This window comes from Passer domesticus, chromosome 1 (genome assembly GCF_036417665.1).
Source record: "Passer domesticus isolate bPasDom1 chromosome 1, bPasDom1.hap1, whole genome shotgun sequence".
Classification (NCBI taxonomy): domain Eukaryota; kingdom Metazoa; phylum Chordata; class Aves; order Passeriformes; family Passeridae; genus Passer; species Passer domesticus.
Genome location: NC_087474.1, coordinates 79686712 through 79702985, shown reverse-complemented (window position 1 = coordinate 79702985; position 16274 = coordinate 79686712). Strand labels below are relative to the sequence as shown.

At 43.9% G+C, this 16274-nt stretch overlaps 1 protein-coding gene across 21 annotated transcripts in view; it reads right to left on the bottom strand.

Annotated features, from left to right (window-relative positions):
• Positions 1-16274, bottom strand: part of RNF152 (ring finger protein 152) — a 79957-nt gene that overhangs the window by 26458 nt on the left and 37225 nt on the right. For 2 of the 21 annotated variants that reach the window (XM_064427144.1, XM_064427170.1), the window contains exon 2: positions 3116-3295. The exons of 15 other annotated variants lie outside the window; for them this stretch is intronic. The gene's annotated coding sequence lies outside the window, so the exon portion shown is untranslated. Of the gene's footprint in view, positions 1-3110; positions 3296-5119; positions 5201-9434; positions 9451-16274 lie in introns of those variants that run through there. 4 more of the 21 variants (XM_064427109.1, XM_064427099.1, XM_064427120.1 and 1 more) reach the window with 4 other exon arrangements.

The following is a 16274-nucleotide window of genomic DNA, read 5'->3' as shown; positions in this document are numbered from 1 at the left end:
AATGTTTGTAATGAGCAGAAGTACATCTGGAAGTCTTATTTCTCTGTTACCTTGTTCTAACAACTACATAATAAGCCATTACACATAATTACAGCAGCCACAATTTTTTAATATATATTATATGCACATGAACAGACTCAGTCAAAGTAGTTACTAAACATTCATACAATCTATCTTTTCCAAACTGCAATACTGACTGTTAAGCCACCTGCTTTTTCAGTGGATCCCCTTGTCATATAATTAACTCCCCTTCCAGTTTCTACAGCTTCTTTCCTTCCCCCATAATTTCTACAATGCTCTGGGGTTTGTATGTTACAATCTCTAATCACAACTGCTGTTCATCTATGCATTTTGAAGGGAAGTCGCTTCCAGCAGAAAACTGAAGGCTGAACTCTTACCAGTAACACTGGGCATGCTTAACTACTACTAAGCCACATAGCATAGCCTAATTAGTCCAATAAGTCTTTTAAAAAAAATCCACATGACCTCGGTTCTTACACTGAGTCATTTTGGAGACCAGTTGAAACAGAGGCCTGAATAATTCTCTAAGATCAAGAGCAGACTGCATTATTCAAAGTGGACTGGATCCTAACTAAAACAATCACGTAACCCCCACCATCTCACCTCCATTTTTTCCCCCTCTTCTTGTTTTTAGACAAGACACAATTTAGTGACCTCCAACAAGTAGCCCATCTCAACCACACAGCCTCCTGTATCTCTCAGAACACTTTGTTTGTGTGCAGATTAGTTGTAACACATGTGACATGCACATGGAATGCTCTCCTGCTAATGCAAATTACTTTGCGTGTAAACACAAAATGCAGGTGGGCCAAACCACTAACTGCCCAATTCACAAGCACAGACTTCATACTCTCAAGCTTTCACATGCATATTCATTTCAATGCACTGAAATATAAAACTCCTTTAAGAAATGTGCCTCAAATCTGAAGCGTTCACATTCCTGAAAGAATGTGAAATTAAATTTCACTAGAAAGTGAAATTAAATTATTTTCTAGGTAGTTCTTAATCCCATGTTTCCCTGTGAAATCACAGTACATAACTTTACTAAAGCTATGCCTGTCCAGCGCATCTTTTCCTGAACAACAACATCGATCTGGAGTGTGACAAAATACAATCTCCATCCACCACAACTGCATTGCCGAATTTCTTCGGAGAGGATGCAAGCCAGCAGCATTCCCAGCTCAGCGTGTTTTCATGAAGAGAGCAGCGAGCTTCATCACAGCTGTGCCAGAGTCGCTATGTCCACAAAAAGAAATGCTTCACTGGGTTTGTATCCGGCTACAGTCTCTCTCACGGAGATATGAAAATGCAATTTCACTATAAAAATAAATACAGTGGAGTGAATAATTTCTTGCACTGGGCACATGGCCATCTAATTTCATTGCTTCCAAAAAGCCACTGTACTAAGACCTAGGAAGCAGACAGTGTGTGGACTGCAGGACCCTGCTTCTCTAGCTCTTTCCAATTTGCCTCAGCTTTCCCAGGGAGAGCAAGGGTTCCAACATGATGTCTGTGCCTCCCAGATGCTGAGCACCCTTTTTCAACAGGTAAGGGCAGGGGCACCTCCCTCTGCAAGAGGCTGTGATTTGTAAGGAGGCTCTGCAGTGGCAGCCAGGGCACCAGGAAAGAGGGACCTTGATCTGTGATGAAGGAAGAGCTAAACCACCAACATGGCATCCTCAAAGTAGCAGAGAGACCTGTGTGGTTTTGGGAGAAGCAGCACACCTCCTAGTTTTTCCCTTTGATGGAACAGAACTACTTTGCACCAGCTTCTTACAGGAAAGGAGTTCACAAGAAGAAATTTTGCCAGTACCTGGAATTTTTTGCTTTACAAAGCTAACAAAATCCAGTCAAAAGACTGACAGAAAGCGTATGAGCACTATTCTAATTAAATTTATTTACATTACGTACTTCTGATACAAAGCACCAGCTACCAAATACATCACCCAATAATTCAAAGAAACCTAATAAGCAGTTTGAGATTCCAGGCAGTCTGCTGAAATTGCTACTCCTACAAACCTCTTTCTTCTTGATTTTTGGCTACAGAAGGTAACTGCCAGCAATCTATCTTAGAACAGAAGCTGATGAAATGAGGGCATTTACAAAAAAAAAAGGCAATATAATACAGTTCGTGAACCCATTTGCTTACCAAATGAACATGTTTAGCAATTTCCTTTTATGCAGCACTAAAGAAATGTAACTTGCATTTCTTCTGTTTATGATTTTTGTGACTTAAGACCTTTTCTTCTTCAGCTAATCCTAGATGGCTCCCAGTTTTCACTTTGAGAATATTCCAAGAATATTCAGGCTGCAGATAGTCTAAACACATGTATCCTTGACACACAAGACTAATCTCCACTTCCTAGGTGCACTACAACCAAACCACAGTTCTGTTTTCAGATGAAGTTGATCTTCAAAAGCTTTTAAAATGTATTGAAATAAGGCCAGCAATAAATTTGGGATTGCCTTGAGGAGGAATAGGAGTGGTCAGTCCTCTTTGTTCTTATCTCCAAATGTTGACAGTTTTGTGGGTTTTTTCTTTTTTTCTTTTGCAGTAAAGCTCAGCTGGTTTAAACAATCGCCTTCAATGTTCTCTCCAACAGAGGAGAAAAGAGGAAGAGCAAGAAGCTTTTCCTTTTGGGCAGTTCAGAGCTTTCTGTGCTTTGGCTTGCTTGGTTCCTGTCTGCTTGGAGCTTCGAATGGAGAACCCTCATGAGATCCGCTGAAGGTCACAAAACACTGCCAGAAATCAAATGCAAATAAGATGCACTGAAGAAGCGAAACAAACAAACCCCCAAACTATCTGCTCCCTTACATTACTTTTCTTCCTTCTTGCTTGCAAATCTTACCACAATTGGAAAAGTGGCAAGAAAAGAAAATGTTAATGTGGTAATTACTTAATCCAGGTTTTGAAAGTACAGTAAAGGACTTTCCTCCCTTGGAAGAGACACATTTCACATAAAGAAGCTCAGAATTTCTGTCGTACGGCAGTACTGAAACACCCAAAAGCAGTTTTATCCACCTAGACAACTGCATGCATCCCTTTCACTGAACAAGCAAGCCATGCTGAAATATAAAAGGATCTGCACCTTACAATTTACAAAAGGGGGAAGTTGATACATCTCAGAAGTATGCAGCACATCACACCCATGACTTCAGACCCTCTTAAGGCAGTCACTGGCTTCTGCTCAGACACAAAGGAAATGGAGAAGAGAGGCTCCCGAAAAGTAACGCAGGTCAGGACACTTGAAGAAGTGCACTGCACACTTCAGAACTAAGATTTTAAAAAAACAAACAAACAAAAAAAAAACACCACAAAAAAAAAAAAAACACGGGGGAAAAAAAAAAAAAACAATGAGATTAAAGAAAATTAATTGAACATGCCTATTCAATACCCTAGACTAGTTTTAGATGAACAGCAACTGTGCTGTAAGTTAGAAAAGGATATGAAGCTGCAAGAAATTGGAAAAGTAAGCCTATGTGTATGTACCACCAGAATACAAAGTGGAATAACTTGCAAAGTGACTGCAAGTTGTTAAATGCAGCTTTTTCATACAAGTAAATTTACATAAATCACTGATTTTTTACCAGCCTATTTTTGGTAAATCAAAAACATCTATATATTTTGTTTTTTTCCTCCATACATACATGTGTGAATGCCCATACAAAACATCTTCTTCAACCTTTTACTCATCTGATTTTGCCACCAAGAGAAACACAGAAGAAAGAAGGTGAGAGAAGGAAGCAGAGAAAAGGAAACTTTTTGTATTTTGCTTTTAAATAAAAAAAATAGGTGGAGTACATTTCTTTTCATGGAATTTTTCTGGTTTGGGAAAAAGCATTTTCCATTTGATTAATTCAGCCAACTAAGCATGTGACAAGTACCAAGAACAAATAGTTTTCTACCAAAGAGCCTGGCCTTTTGATTTCAGCTATTTTTAAAAAATGGGTATTTCTATACAAAGAAAGCAAATCATCAAGATATGAAAATCATATCCCCCTGCCCCACACTGCTGATCCACAGCATTGAGGAGCATCTAAGCCTCTGTGGACTGCATGCCATGGCCGCCTTTGCTCTCATGTGAGAGCACAGGACACAATTAGTATTTTCCAGCTTCACAATTAAGAGTACAAATGAAGGTCTGAGCAGCAGCCCTCATAAATTACACACACACAGAGATCCTTCTGTTTGAACCCAATCTTCCACAGGTCTCTAATGAGGGCCATGAACACCGTCTACTAATCATCTCATCAGCAATGCAAATAACCATCTTGACCTGCCATCAAGTGTCTCTCCAGCTTAACCACTGTGTCCTCAGACTGCACAGCCCTGGGTGCCAAAGCTGCCATGTCCCACTGCAAGAACCTCGGCATGACAATGCTCTGTACATCCCACAGCCTGCTGAGCACAGCCATGCACCAGCAGCCAAAGCAAACCCTCAGCCACTTCTGTCCCTGGCTCTGCACACCCCAAACAGCCAGGTATGGCACAGGCAGGGACCTCGGATCTCACAGAGGACACCTTGTTCAGCTACGTCAACATCTTCAGGCCCCCTAAAACAAAACACTGAATAAGCAATACAGCAGAATGGCTACAGCACGGGTCTGGCAACTGAAAAATGGAAACATGACCTTGTTTTGGACCCCAGGGACATCACACCCTGCTCTGGGGATGCCACAGCAGTGCTTTTATCCTGGACAAACCTCAGGCTCATCCTATGCCCCCCAGGCCCATCTCCATCCCCATCTCCTGCTGCTGAATGGCCTCTGATCCTGGTGCATCATCTGCCATGCCTAAGACTGTGGATGGACCCTGTTAGAGCACTTTGAAATCAAAATGAAAAGAAAGGCATTCTTCTGTGAAACATCATTACCACCCTGCCAGCGAAGTGTGAATTGCAAGAGCTTCTAAAATAAAAATAAATGTATTTGTATTAGTCCCTTACCCTTGGCATCAGGCCCATACTGCCAGTTCTCATAACATTTACAGGGAAACTGGCATACGCAACAGTGCAGCAAACAAAAGGAAGTTCTGTGAGAATCAGATCAAAACATACCAAACAGGGCTTGATACCACAAAAGCAAAGACAAGCTTCACCTGGACAAGCAACTTGTAGCTGCAGTCACTGACGTTAACAGATCTACCACAGCAGAGGGAAGAAAACAGGCTCCCAAGCATCTGCAAAACAGCATATTTCAGGTTTAAATAAATATATTTGGAAAGTATTGCTAAGGGGGAAAAAAAAGCTTAAAGGATTTAAATATTCCAAATATCAATGCCAGCACCCCTGGTCCTGCTGTGGCACAGCTCAGCCCCCACCAGCAGTTCCCTACCCCACCAGAAGGAGAATTGCTGAGCTTCCAGTGCCACTCTCAGCAAATTTCTGCTTTCTAAGCAGCATCTAAACAAGTGAAACCCTCCTATCAGCATTACCGGCTGTGCCCACAGCACAAACAGCACAAGCACATACACTGCAAAACCTCAGTGTTTGCTTGTGTGTAAACAGCACACTTCTGGAAAGGCAGAGAGAATATTTTCAGAGTAAACACTGTAAAGATTTTGTGTCCTTTAGGATGTCAGAAAGCCACTGTGATCCACTGCTTATCTTCCCCACTTACTGCTGCTTAGCTAATGTGCCTCTGGAACTCAGGGGATCACAACCACATCTCACAAGCCTGTTTTCCTCTCTGCAACAATGGGAGGAACGTTTCCTCTTACAGCAGTCCAGCTCCTTGGTGTGCTACCCTGCTTAATCTTAGCTTACAGACATTAAAATACCAACCAGCTCCAGAGCAGGAAATGAAGCCAGAGAAAAAAATTTCTAAACCTCACCACTAGAATGGCAGCTGCTGCCCCATGAAGGTAAGTAGGGAAAATGGGGGAGGCTCCTCACTGCCCAACTGGATCCCAGAAATACTTACAAAGGTATGAGAGAGATAGAAAAAAAACACATGCTAAAGCATTAAGGCAGAAGACCATCTCCACTCCAAATTATTCATTGTAAGAAACACAGCGGCCCTCCAAGAACCCAAAGATACCTTCTCTTATGCAACTCCACCTGCAGCTGATGGAAAAAAACACTTGTTCGATGAAGATGCCAGGACTTTGAGACTAGGACTTTAAATTAAAGAGCCCACTCCTGAAAGTGTCCCATTCTCAGCTTCGGACTTGGGAGGAAGCAGGAGGAGGCAAGCAAAAGGACTGATGCCTTCTTCTCTTAACCACCTACACAAGTACTTTCTCAAAACATGCAGAATTACAGCATGGTGTGTTTGAATTAAGGAGCCTGTGGAGAGAAGTTCTCAGTAACAGAGAGAAGAAAAGCTAGGAAAAATACTACAAAGAAATTTGGTATATTTAAAACCTGAAGAAAAATGAAACTTAGAAGAGAGTGTTTTGGTCCAGTCCTGGATGAAGCATACTCAAGTAAAACACCTGTGCAGAAGAAAACCTCATGCTGCACACAACTGCTACTTGCAGATGGAGCAGGAAGGCTTCATGAGCCAAAAAGAATCTCCCTCAGGTTAAGGCCAGCACTGCTGGTCACCCACCAGCCAGACAGCTCCACCATCCTCACTCCTTTCCATGAGGATGAAGGGCACACAGAGGAAATTACAAGTCCAGAACCTAGGTACCCCTTACAGGCTTGAGGACCTTGACACCACAGCTGTTTGCAAGAGCCTCTTTTTTCTCTAGCTGCATTGGGACAGTATTTCAGATCTGATTTACTGTCTAGACACAGCATACTATCAACACAGGACAAGTGAAGAAGACTGAGAGCAGCAGAGTGTGGAAAAGAGACTGGCCCTGTCTTTTTCTTTCTTTAAAAACAGTACAGTGTGCAGTCCACATTAACAACCTCAGAAAAATGCTTGATCTGTCCTGCACCTCAGAAGCTGGCTGCTGAAAACAATCCAGAATACAATTAAAACATGGATTCTGTTAACTTTCACTTCCCTCTGCAATTTTGTAATCGTCTCATCCATCAATTTTGAAAGAACATTAATAGTGGCATCAGCTGGCTCTCCACCGCCTCTGCTGAGCCAGCTTTTTCCAATCCCCATCCCTGGTCCCTGACTACATATGCTGTGAGGAAGAGGAGAGGAGGGAGGCAAACCAGGGATGGAGAGATGCCAGCAGGGCACAGCTAACATGGGGGCCACCCCACAGAGGAGCTGGCTTTTTTTTCCCAGGGGAGCTATTCTAACTTACAGTGCTTGAAGGTCTGCCTAAACATGCTCACTTCAAAAGAAAGCCGCACACACAAAATAGAGAGAACAAGGTTCTATCAGGGATTAAGTGAAGCCTATCCAAGCACAGACCAAATCCTAGGCACACAGGCTCACCACCACCTTCCAGGCTGGAGATGCCTACGCCAGCGTTTTTTGCTGTTTACTTTCTCCCCCCACAAAACCTGTCCCCCACCTCTTAAAGATGTGTAGATGTCTCCATTGATACAAGCCATTTCTCCCAGTAACCATCCAGAGGCTTGACAAAGTCCCTGGAACCCCAAGAACTTTCACGTAAGGACTCATCTTCAGCTCTATGTTCCTGTTAATTGTCTCTCCTCAAACACATGAAGTTCAGTAATCAAATAGTGGCTCTTGGACTTACACACAGTGGCAATGCAAGGAGAAAAACCGGCTGGTGCCAGTTTATAGCATCTGGCTTATTAATTATTTTGTAAAGGTGTACAATCCTTGGAGTCATATGAAACTTTTAAAGACACTCTGACACTATTTTATTAATCTAGTTTGACATGGTTTATAGTGATCATGGCCATGATTTATATTACAAACTCCCAAGAACACAAGTCTGACTTTTAAATTATTATCATCCCAAATGTTTCACTGCAGGTCAGCCTGGTCTGTTCCAAGGCCAGATTTGTTGGCAAGCATATTTTCTTTGCTGGTACATCTACTTTTCCTCATCTAGTACAATGAAAACAAAAAATCCTAAAGTACATAAAGAAAGCCTATTATTGTGCTCATTTGAACACAATCAGAAATTGTCTACATCATCCTCTCTTGCTGCTTGGTATTAAACCATCCCCCTCCCAGAATAAAGATGTAGGAGGAGACTTGCTGTAAATTGGTGAGAAGACAGAAGTGCAGACATCTAATGACTTGCTGGAACAACTGACACCACTCTTCTGGAAAGTGGCCAAGTTCACCAACTTGCATTTCAGCTGGAAGCTCAGCCTCTAGAACCTGAACACTCTTTCTTGCAGTATCATGCTGCTGTTCATTTCCAGAAAATAAAAAAGCATGAGCAACTAGTGTCCCTCACTATGAATTGTTGCAATTTCAGTATCGTATTTCACCCCATAGAAGGTAGGTGACATCAAGCAGAACTGCATACAACAAAATACTGAAGAACAGGGTGGAACACAACATATTCTTTAGATATAAGGTATAAACAGAGTTGGCCTAAAGCAACCATTTCCCCATTGCTTGATCTCAAAGTATCTCACAGTAATGGCTCTGGTCTAAAAGTAAGGAAGATGAATTTTCTAAAATGCTTCAAAAGCATTGGGCTGGCCTTCACCTACAGTTTGAATAAGCAAAAATTACAGATCTACACTGGAATCAAGATTGTACATAACTGTACCAGGCTATCCAGGACCTCTGGAAAATTTTAAGTGGCACCAGAAACAATGGGTTAAAGTGATGTCACCTGAGAACATTGAGAGAAGCAGATGGCATTTGTTTGAGAAACACAGAAATAGAGGGGGAAAGCAGGGAGGACTGGGGAGGGCAGTTTAAGGGGATGCCACACAGTGAAGAGCAGAGCAGAACAGACACAGGCAAGTTAGAGAGGACTTGGGAAGCACCAGAACTCTGCCCACCCCATCCTTAACTGGGCTGCAAAGTCCCCCACTACAGCACCAGACAACCTGCTGAGCATCCCACCCCAGCCACTGACCACCATCCACAGCCAAACAGCACTTCCTCACCAGGCCCTTATCTCATGGGTCAGAAATTAATGTTACATCCCAAGGGTCTGTGCTCTCTGGATGACTCAGGCCACTGCAGATTCATATGACAAGGCCTAATTTTTATTTATCTCCCACTTTTCCCTATGTACAGATATAAAATTACATTTAAACCTAGCTATGGCATTTTTTTAATACAAAGACTGCAAACCTGATCACTTCAGAATTAGGAGATATCATCATGAAGACTGCCCATACAACCTTCACCCCACCTCTGTATATATCTGCACTGACTCTTTCCAATTCAATGATCACAAACCATTTGAGCTCTGGAAATCCTGCTTTCAAAAAAAAGGCAGTTAAGGTTGTGTGATAAAAGCAACAGATATCCCTCAAACCCTGCCTCTCTCAGTGAATGTCAGAAACATTAGTGAACAAAGCAATGCAGGAAGAAAGAGAGACAGACAACCCTCTCACATGAGGAAGTTGGACATTCCACCTACAGGCAGGAATTGCCTCCTCCCTGGCTCCACATTTAACCTTTTAAGAAGCTCAGCAAGTCTCTGAAACCAGTTTTCTCTTCAGGTGACTCCTAACGGGGCGGTTCCACACTCAAGTCAAGGCATTTCGGGCTAATCTACAGACACCAGCACCTGAGGTCAGCTGTCCTTGTGCTTCCTGCAGATGAACTGCTACATCATGCCAGGTATTCTGGGATGAGTGAAAAATTAAATCATACCCAAGTACCTCTTTGATGTAGCCAAAACTGAAGGTGTTTCAATCTCCTAAGATTGATTTGCTCTTTGACTTCATTCCTCAACCATGAAAACACAGACAATACCTGTACCTGACATGCTGCAAGAATAACTTCTCCACCTGAGAAAGCCCTCCAGGAAGGAATTAGCAACTGTTCAGTTCAAGGTCTGGGTAGGGTGTAAAATAAATAGATGTAGAGACACATGGAGAAAGTAAATGTGGGGAAGAGAAAATGAATTATGCAGCAATTACCTATCCAATGAAAAAGGGACTCTGTGAAAGGGAAAAAATGATGCAATTACAGAATTAAAGATTGTATCATAATGCAGATGCAAAGGGGAGTTCTGCAACATTAGTCCTGGAACTTCATTGCTTTTGTCCGCCTGATTTTGTAACCCCATTGTTCCCCTGATATCATTATTTTGTAAGCAATTGAAATGCAACACAATTATGTGATCATATGTTTGTATCTTTTCATCACTAATAACATGTGGAACAAACGGCAGCCTCTGCTCCCAACATGATGGATGCCTCCAGCAGATGGGTGTGAACAACTCCCTCTCTTCCACCTTTATCTGAGGTGAAGAGCAGGGAGAAGAAAGGGAGCTTTTATGTTTCAATTCCATGCACAAACATTTCGGAATTTTGGGGTTGTTTCAGAGGAGGAAACCAAGACCAATATCAATCACTTACTCTGAAGCTGACTGTCACAAATCACAGATTTTATGAACAGAGCACTGAGCAGATGATGTGCTTTGCACAAGGTCACAAGGAAAGCTCCCAAGGCCTGGATCCCAAATGACCCCACTAACAGCCTTCTGCCCAAGCCACTGAATCCCTCCTACCTCCACAATAAAACTTGTTTAAGTGTAAACACTGCTCCTAACTGCAGGTCAGGGAAGAACCCAATCATGTCCAGGCTGTGTTTCTGTGTTTGTTGGGAGATGCAGCCAATGAGCAACTTCAGGGAGAGCATCATAAAAAATACAACTGGCAAGCAAACATTACAGATGTATGAGTTCATGCTGAATGATAATTGTTATATTGGGTCTTTTAAGGAAATTACCTTGCGTACATCCCATTTCAGGCCAATTGCCAACATGTTTCTCAGCGTCTGGGTCACCCTGCTTTGTGAGGGAAAGCAGCTGCAATAGCAACAGCCTAACTTGTTTTATTTGCAAGATGGTATTAGCTGGCAAGAGGCAGTGTGTCTGACACCATGCTCCCTATGCATGCTTCATGCTTTTTAAAAAGTCTTATTTGCCTTTCTATGTCCCCAGTTGCAAACACACACCCAGACTTTCTTTTAAGTAGTACTTTCACCTTGTCTGTGAGGTGCTGGCAGCTACTACCACAAGCTTTACATGATCTTGTGCACCTAACAAAGCAAGTTTCACTTCTATCTTTCCCCATCCTCAGAGAGCAGAGTTTGCAAAACCTGGAGATATCGAGTCCCTGAGGTGCAGCCAGTCAGAGCCTGCAGTGTCCCAGGCACTCGGGTCACACCAGCTCTTCTCAATGAACATCGTTTGGAAAAGCTCCACCATGGAAAAGTCCACTGTGGTTGGTAATGGAAACATTGCAATCTTTCCCTCTTGGCATGCAACCTGCTCAGTTCAGTTTAAAACCTAACAGAGAAAGCACTGCACCATCCCTAAAGGTATAGGGGTAGCACAATACATCTAACAAGAGCAGGCAAAGATAACACCACAGCCATGTTTTACCCCACATCTGCCTGTTTCAGGATTTCTGAAGCTTGGATGGCTGGCACCTTCAGAGGAGAGACCTGCAAAGTGTTGTCCAAACCCAAAAGTCCATTCTACCACAGTCATCTACCATGCCAAGCTACCAGTGGTCAGAGCTGGTGTTTATGGAGGGGAAAAGAAGTGAAGCAAGAGATGGTCTGCTTCACTAAGTGACATATCCCTAATAGTGCAGAGAATTACACTTGGATGCCAGAGATACACAGGCAGATTTTTTTGTGGGGAAAGGGAATTTTGCCTCATTGGCATGACTTGGTGCACCACATCCTCTGTAAACCATGACAGGGAGCCAGCTATACAGTTCCTCCCTTCACCTCACCTTGACAGATGCATCTGGTTTTACCTAGATCTATAAGGGTGCTTGAGATTTACCTTGGCCTTCTAAGGAGTCACACAGTATTTTGGCGTTAGACACTGGTGATCTCTGCAGGGCCATGCTCTATGGCCCACATCAACAGGTATGCATCATCTGACAATCAGCAGCAACAAAAAGGGTATCAAAATGCACACTGGGTGAGGAATTGCATGTGCATCCCATAAATATTTGACACCTCTGGCACTCCTATTTCTACTGTCCATGCTTGTCTTTTCCTTCAGTCCAAGTCTGGAAGAAATGAGCTCACCACATCCAGCACCCAGGCTGTGTCTGTGTCTAGCACAGACACAGCCTGGGTGAGGGTAAGTCTGCTTTTCTTAGTACAATGGTGTCCAGATTTCAGAGACAGATCCCTCAAGACAGCCATGCCAAACCAGCTGCATCTATACTGGGAATGCTCAGCAACAACAAGCACGTCCCTGACATCCCACAGCAGCACCTCAGCCCAAGGGCACACCAACCTAAAGTCACTCTGGGGAGGGAGAGGGCTGTGTGGGAATCTGAGACTGCATTCACTCACAGCTGCTGTGGGAGAAATGTACAGCACTGAATGCTATCAGTGTCAAATCATCACTGAATTCAACAGGATGGCAGGCACCAGTGAACACCCAGATTATCACAGTGCCATTGCACACATGCAAAGACTTTGCCCATGCACACACACACACCTCTGGTAAATCCTGCCCAGCATGCATATTCCCATCTGCTCCAATGCTCACCTCCCAAGGTGTACTGGAGGTCAGAGAAAGGAGGCTTGTCCAAGCTGTGGCTGTCAGCCACAAGCCTTCCCAAATCTCTCTAGTTTGACAAACCAAAGGGTAGCCATGCTGCAAGGAAGAGTGACAAACAGGACTCATCTGTGGGACATCTGTGTCCTCTGCTCTCCTGCCCCTCCCTTCAAGGCTGCCTCACATCTGCCCCTGCCCTGGATGCCACACACACCCTGCAAATTGGCCAGGGCTGCAGAGGTGCTTTGTGTCTGACCACCACACATGCAATGCCTGGCTGGACAGCCACTACCAGGAAGAACAGAGAATAGCTGTAAGCAGTCTAGTTTTCATCAGAGAGAGCACTGCTTCAAAGATTTCCGAGCCACCCACTACTCTTAAAAAACACAAAGTGGGAAATTCCTGATCTTCCAGACTGCCAACCATTGGTACAATCTGGTTGAAACTAGCCAAACAGGAGACAAGCAGCGCTGGGGAAACTAAGTTAAAATAAAATAAAATAAAACCAGATGAAAATCATGACATTTGATTAGTGGTGTTCCCATGTTCTGCTACATCCCAAAAAACAACGCCTTGCTCAATCCAGCCTGTGAACTGCATAGCACACAATGCAGTTCAGCTCTTTAACTACCCAGATGTAACACATCTGGAGTGGGAAGGGGCAAATTTCAAACTTATTTACATCTGGGGCTTGCTCTGAAGGGGTAATTTCTGCAGCAGAAAAAATAGGGCAAGGGGATTTGATCTGAAAGCGGTGAAATGCTTTGTCAGGGCTGAAGGACTATAACTCAGATCTCAGTGGGAAAGCAGCTCTCCTCCACAACCCTGGAAATTAATTCATCCCAGAGACTTCAGCATCCTTCTCCTTGCCATCCCCAGCATCCCTTACCTCATGCTGTTGGTGCTTGGCCACCATTGCTGCCTTTAGGGCAGGGGGGCAGCTCTGCTGCAGCCAGACCAGCAAATGTTGAGCCCTGGCCGGTCCAGGACCCAGGGAGAGGCTGCACTGATGAGGGCTGGGAGGGTTTCCTCTAACCGGTGTGACAGATCATGCTACAGAGCTGCATCAGTTCCAAGGACTGCTGCTCCCTTTGCAGAGCACAGCACAGCAGGAGGAAACAGCAGCGACAAAGCAAGAAGGCAACTCCAGACAGACTCAGAAACAGCTGTGGAATTTCTCTGAAGAGCTGCTTTCTGTAAGGGGAGGAAAGCCCAGCCTTCCATCTGACTTCCAGCCCACCCACCCACCGGATAGAGGCAAAGCATAAGAACAGGAGAAAATTTAAGGCATGCCAAGATCCCAGGCTCTGGAAATTAGTTTCCCACATGCTCCACAAAAAGAGCACTCACACCCAAAATCTGCTGCTTTGAACTTGGACTGCACACAATTTACTCAGCTGAATAACCACACTCAAGTCAGAGACATTACTTGCCTGAGTATCTTCTACTTGGTGTACAGAAGGGGGCTGCAGAACTGGCTGACAAATAAATACAGGTATACAAAAGGCAGTGTAAGGACATTATTCTTAAAAAGGCTGGAGCCCTAGGCCAAGTCCCAAAGTCAACAGCCATGTGGTCAGAATCACAAATCACCAGGTCTTCAGTAGAATCATGTCAACTGATCAGGGAATCTAAATCCATTCATACCATAGACCTGTATCCTCCAGGCCCCATCAACTGATCGAGGTCACAGTCTGAAAAATACTTCACTGACTTAGAAAACTAAATTCTGCTCAAAAGGATGGCTTGAGCATTTAGGAGTATAAGCTTCATTAGCTTCCAGCAAGACTTCAAGCCCCAAGCACAAACTAATGCTCCATAAAACTCCAGCAGAGAAGCATCACTGCTCCTAATTTGCCAGTACGGGTCCCAAGTATGGTCAGCTGTATGGAACACAACCACGATGTTGTGGCATTTGTTCTCAGCCCCATGCAAGGAAAAATGATGTGCAGTTCACACCCTAGAAAGCTTATGAGAGGCAGCCCTGAGTTTGAAATCTCCATATGCAAGCTTGCTTTCAAGTATCCCTCTAATTTCACTGGAGCAACTCACATGACTGAAGTTAAACCTGTGCTGAAGCCTCCCTTTGGACTACGGCTGATGGACCTTCTGATCCAGTTCATTGAGGGGTCAAGGTGAGAACCCTGAACTGAAGCCAAGAGCAAGTATGACAAAAACATATCCACAGATTCTGGCAAAGCTGAAGGACCTGAGTCCCTCAGGAAAGGGTGACCAGCACCCAGAAAGATCTACTTGCCCATTCCCTGGGCACTCTGCTAAGCTACAGCAGGTCTTTGGATGAGAGGCTCATTCTGAGCTCTTGCATTTCCATGTATGATTTAAACACACAATATTAAGGCCAAAATAATATTTATTGTCTTCCTGGCATTTCTAATCTGGATCTCTCACAGCACTGTCCAATACTCCCAAGAAGACTTCACAATATACATATAAAATTTCTATCACATGTGGTCCAACCAACTTTCCCCCAGAAAAGCAGCAAAAAACAGGTATCATTTTACTTTGTCTTCACATACCTGGCCAGCTGTCCATACCCTCTGGGAGATCTCACAGCTTTGAGCCAGAGGCTTGGGCTTTTTAACTGTACTACCAGCTTAGTGGGAATTTTCCACAGAGCTCTGTCCCAACAGTTATGGGCATGCCAGTGCCACCAGTGCCACGGCCAGCAACAGCACAAGGCTGTCCCACCTTTGCACTCCTCAGCCAGGACTACTTTCTTTTACTTTCCACCTTTCATGCAACTAGTAAGAGGCTGAAATCCAGCTGCACACTGTTACATAGCCAACAAGAGAGTTTCCAGCAGAAGGGGTTTTTTCCCAGATTGCTATTGTTGTCATCCCATAGGCTCTACATTAGCACAGATTGACTGGGCATTTCAAAAAGGCCTGTGGTACAGAAAGGCTGAGAACAGGACCTTCGTACTCATCCTAAATTGACAGGCTACAAGTAATTTCCAACATCCTAAAGCAGACAAAAAAAATCTAAGTAAATCTGTATCAAAAACTCTCTAAAACATACTAGTTGAAAACAAAAATAAAAAGCAAACAAAAACAAACCATGGGACATATCGATGAGGAGAAGGAACAGTTTCAGTGAGCAAACAAGCGCAGAGGAATTACTGTGTTTACAGTTCAATTAATGGGACCTTATCAAAATCCCGTTTGCGCTTTTTTTTTTTTCTTTTTTTGTAAGACACCTATTACACAAACACACACTCAATGCCTCGCCGGCTGGCACCCTGGCGCACGTATCCCGTGTATCCACGTTTCAGGAGAGGCAGAGCTGGTCCCGGAGAAGTCTCTCCACCGGACGGCGTATCGGAACAAAGCGCTTGGGTGACGGATGTCGGCAGGGTCCGTAAATCACATTTTTGGCAGCTCGACCTCAGCTGGGTCGGCATCTAATGCCGTAAGAACTCTGAGCGCTGCCGCTCCGTACAGCGGGGACCCTACCTGGGCAGGGGGCTTCTCGCCTCTCCTTCAGGCTGGTTAAAAAAATAATTAAAGCCTTTTTCTAAAAGCCCGGCGAGATGTCTGTCATTACAGCATCCGAGTTACCGCGTATCTTCTCCGCTAACTGCCGGCACAAGGAAGGAAAATCAACCTAAAAAAATAAAAACCCAAAAAAACCCAAAACGAACCCAAACCAACGCAAAAGCACCACCGAACCTCCC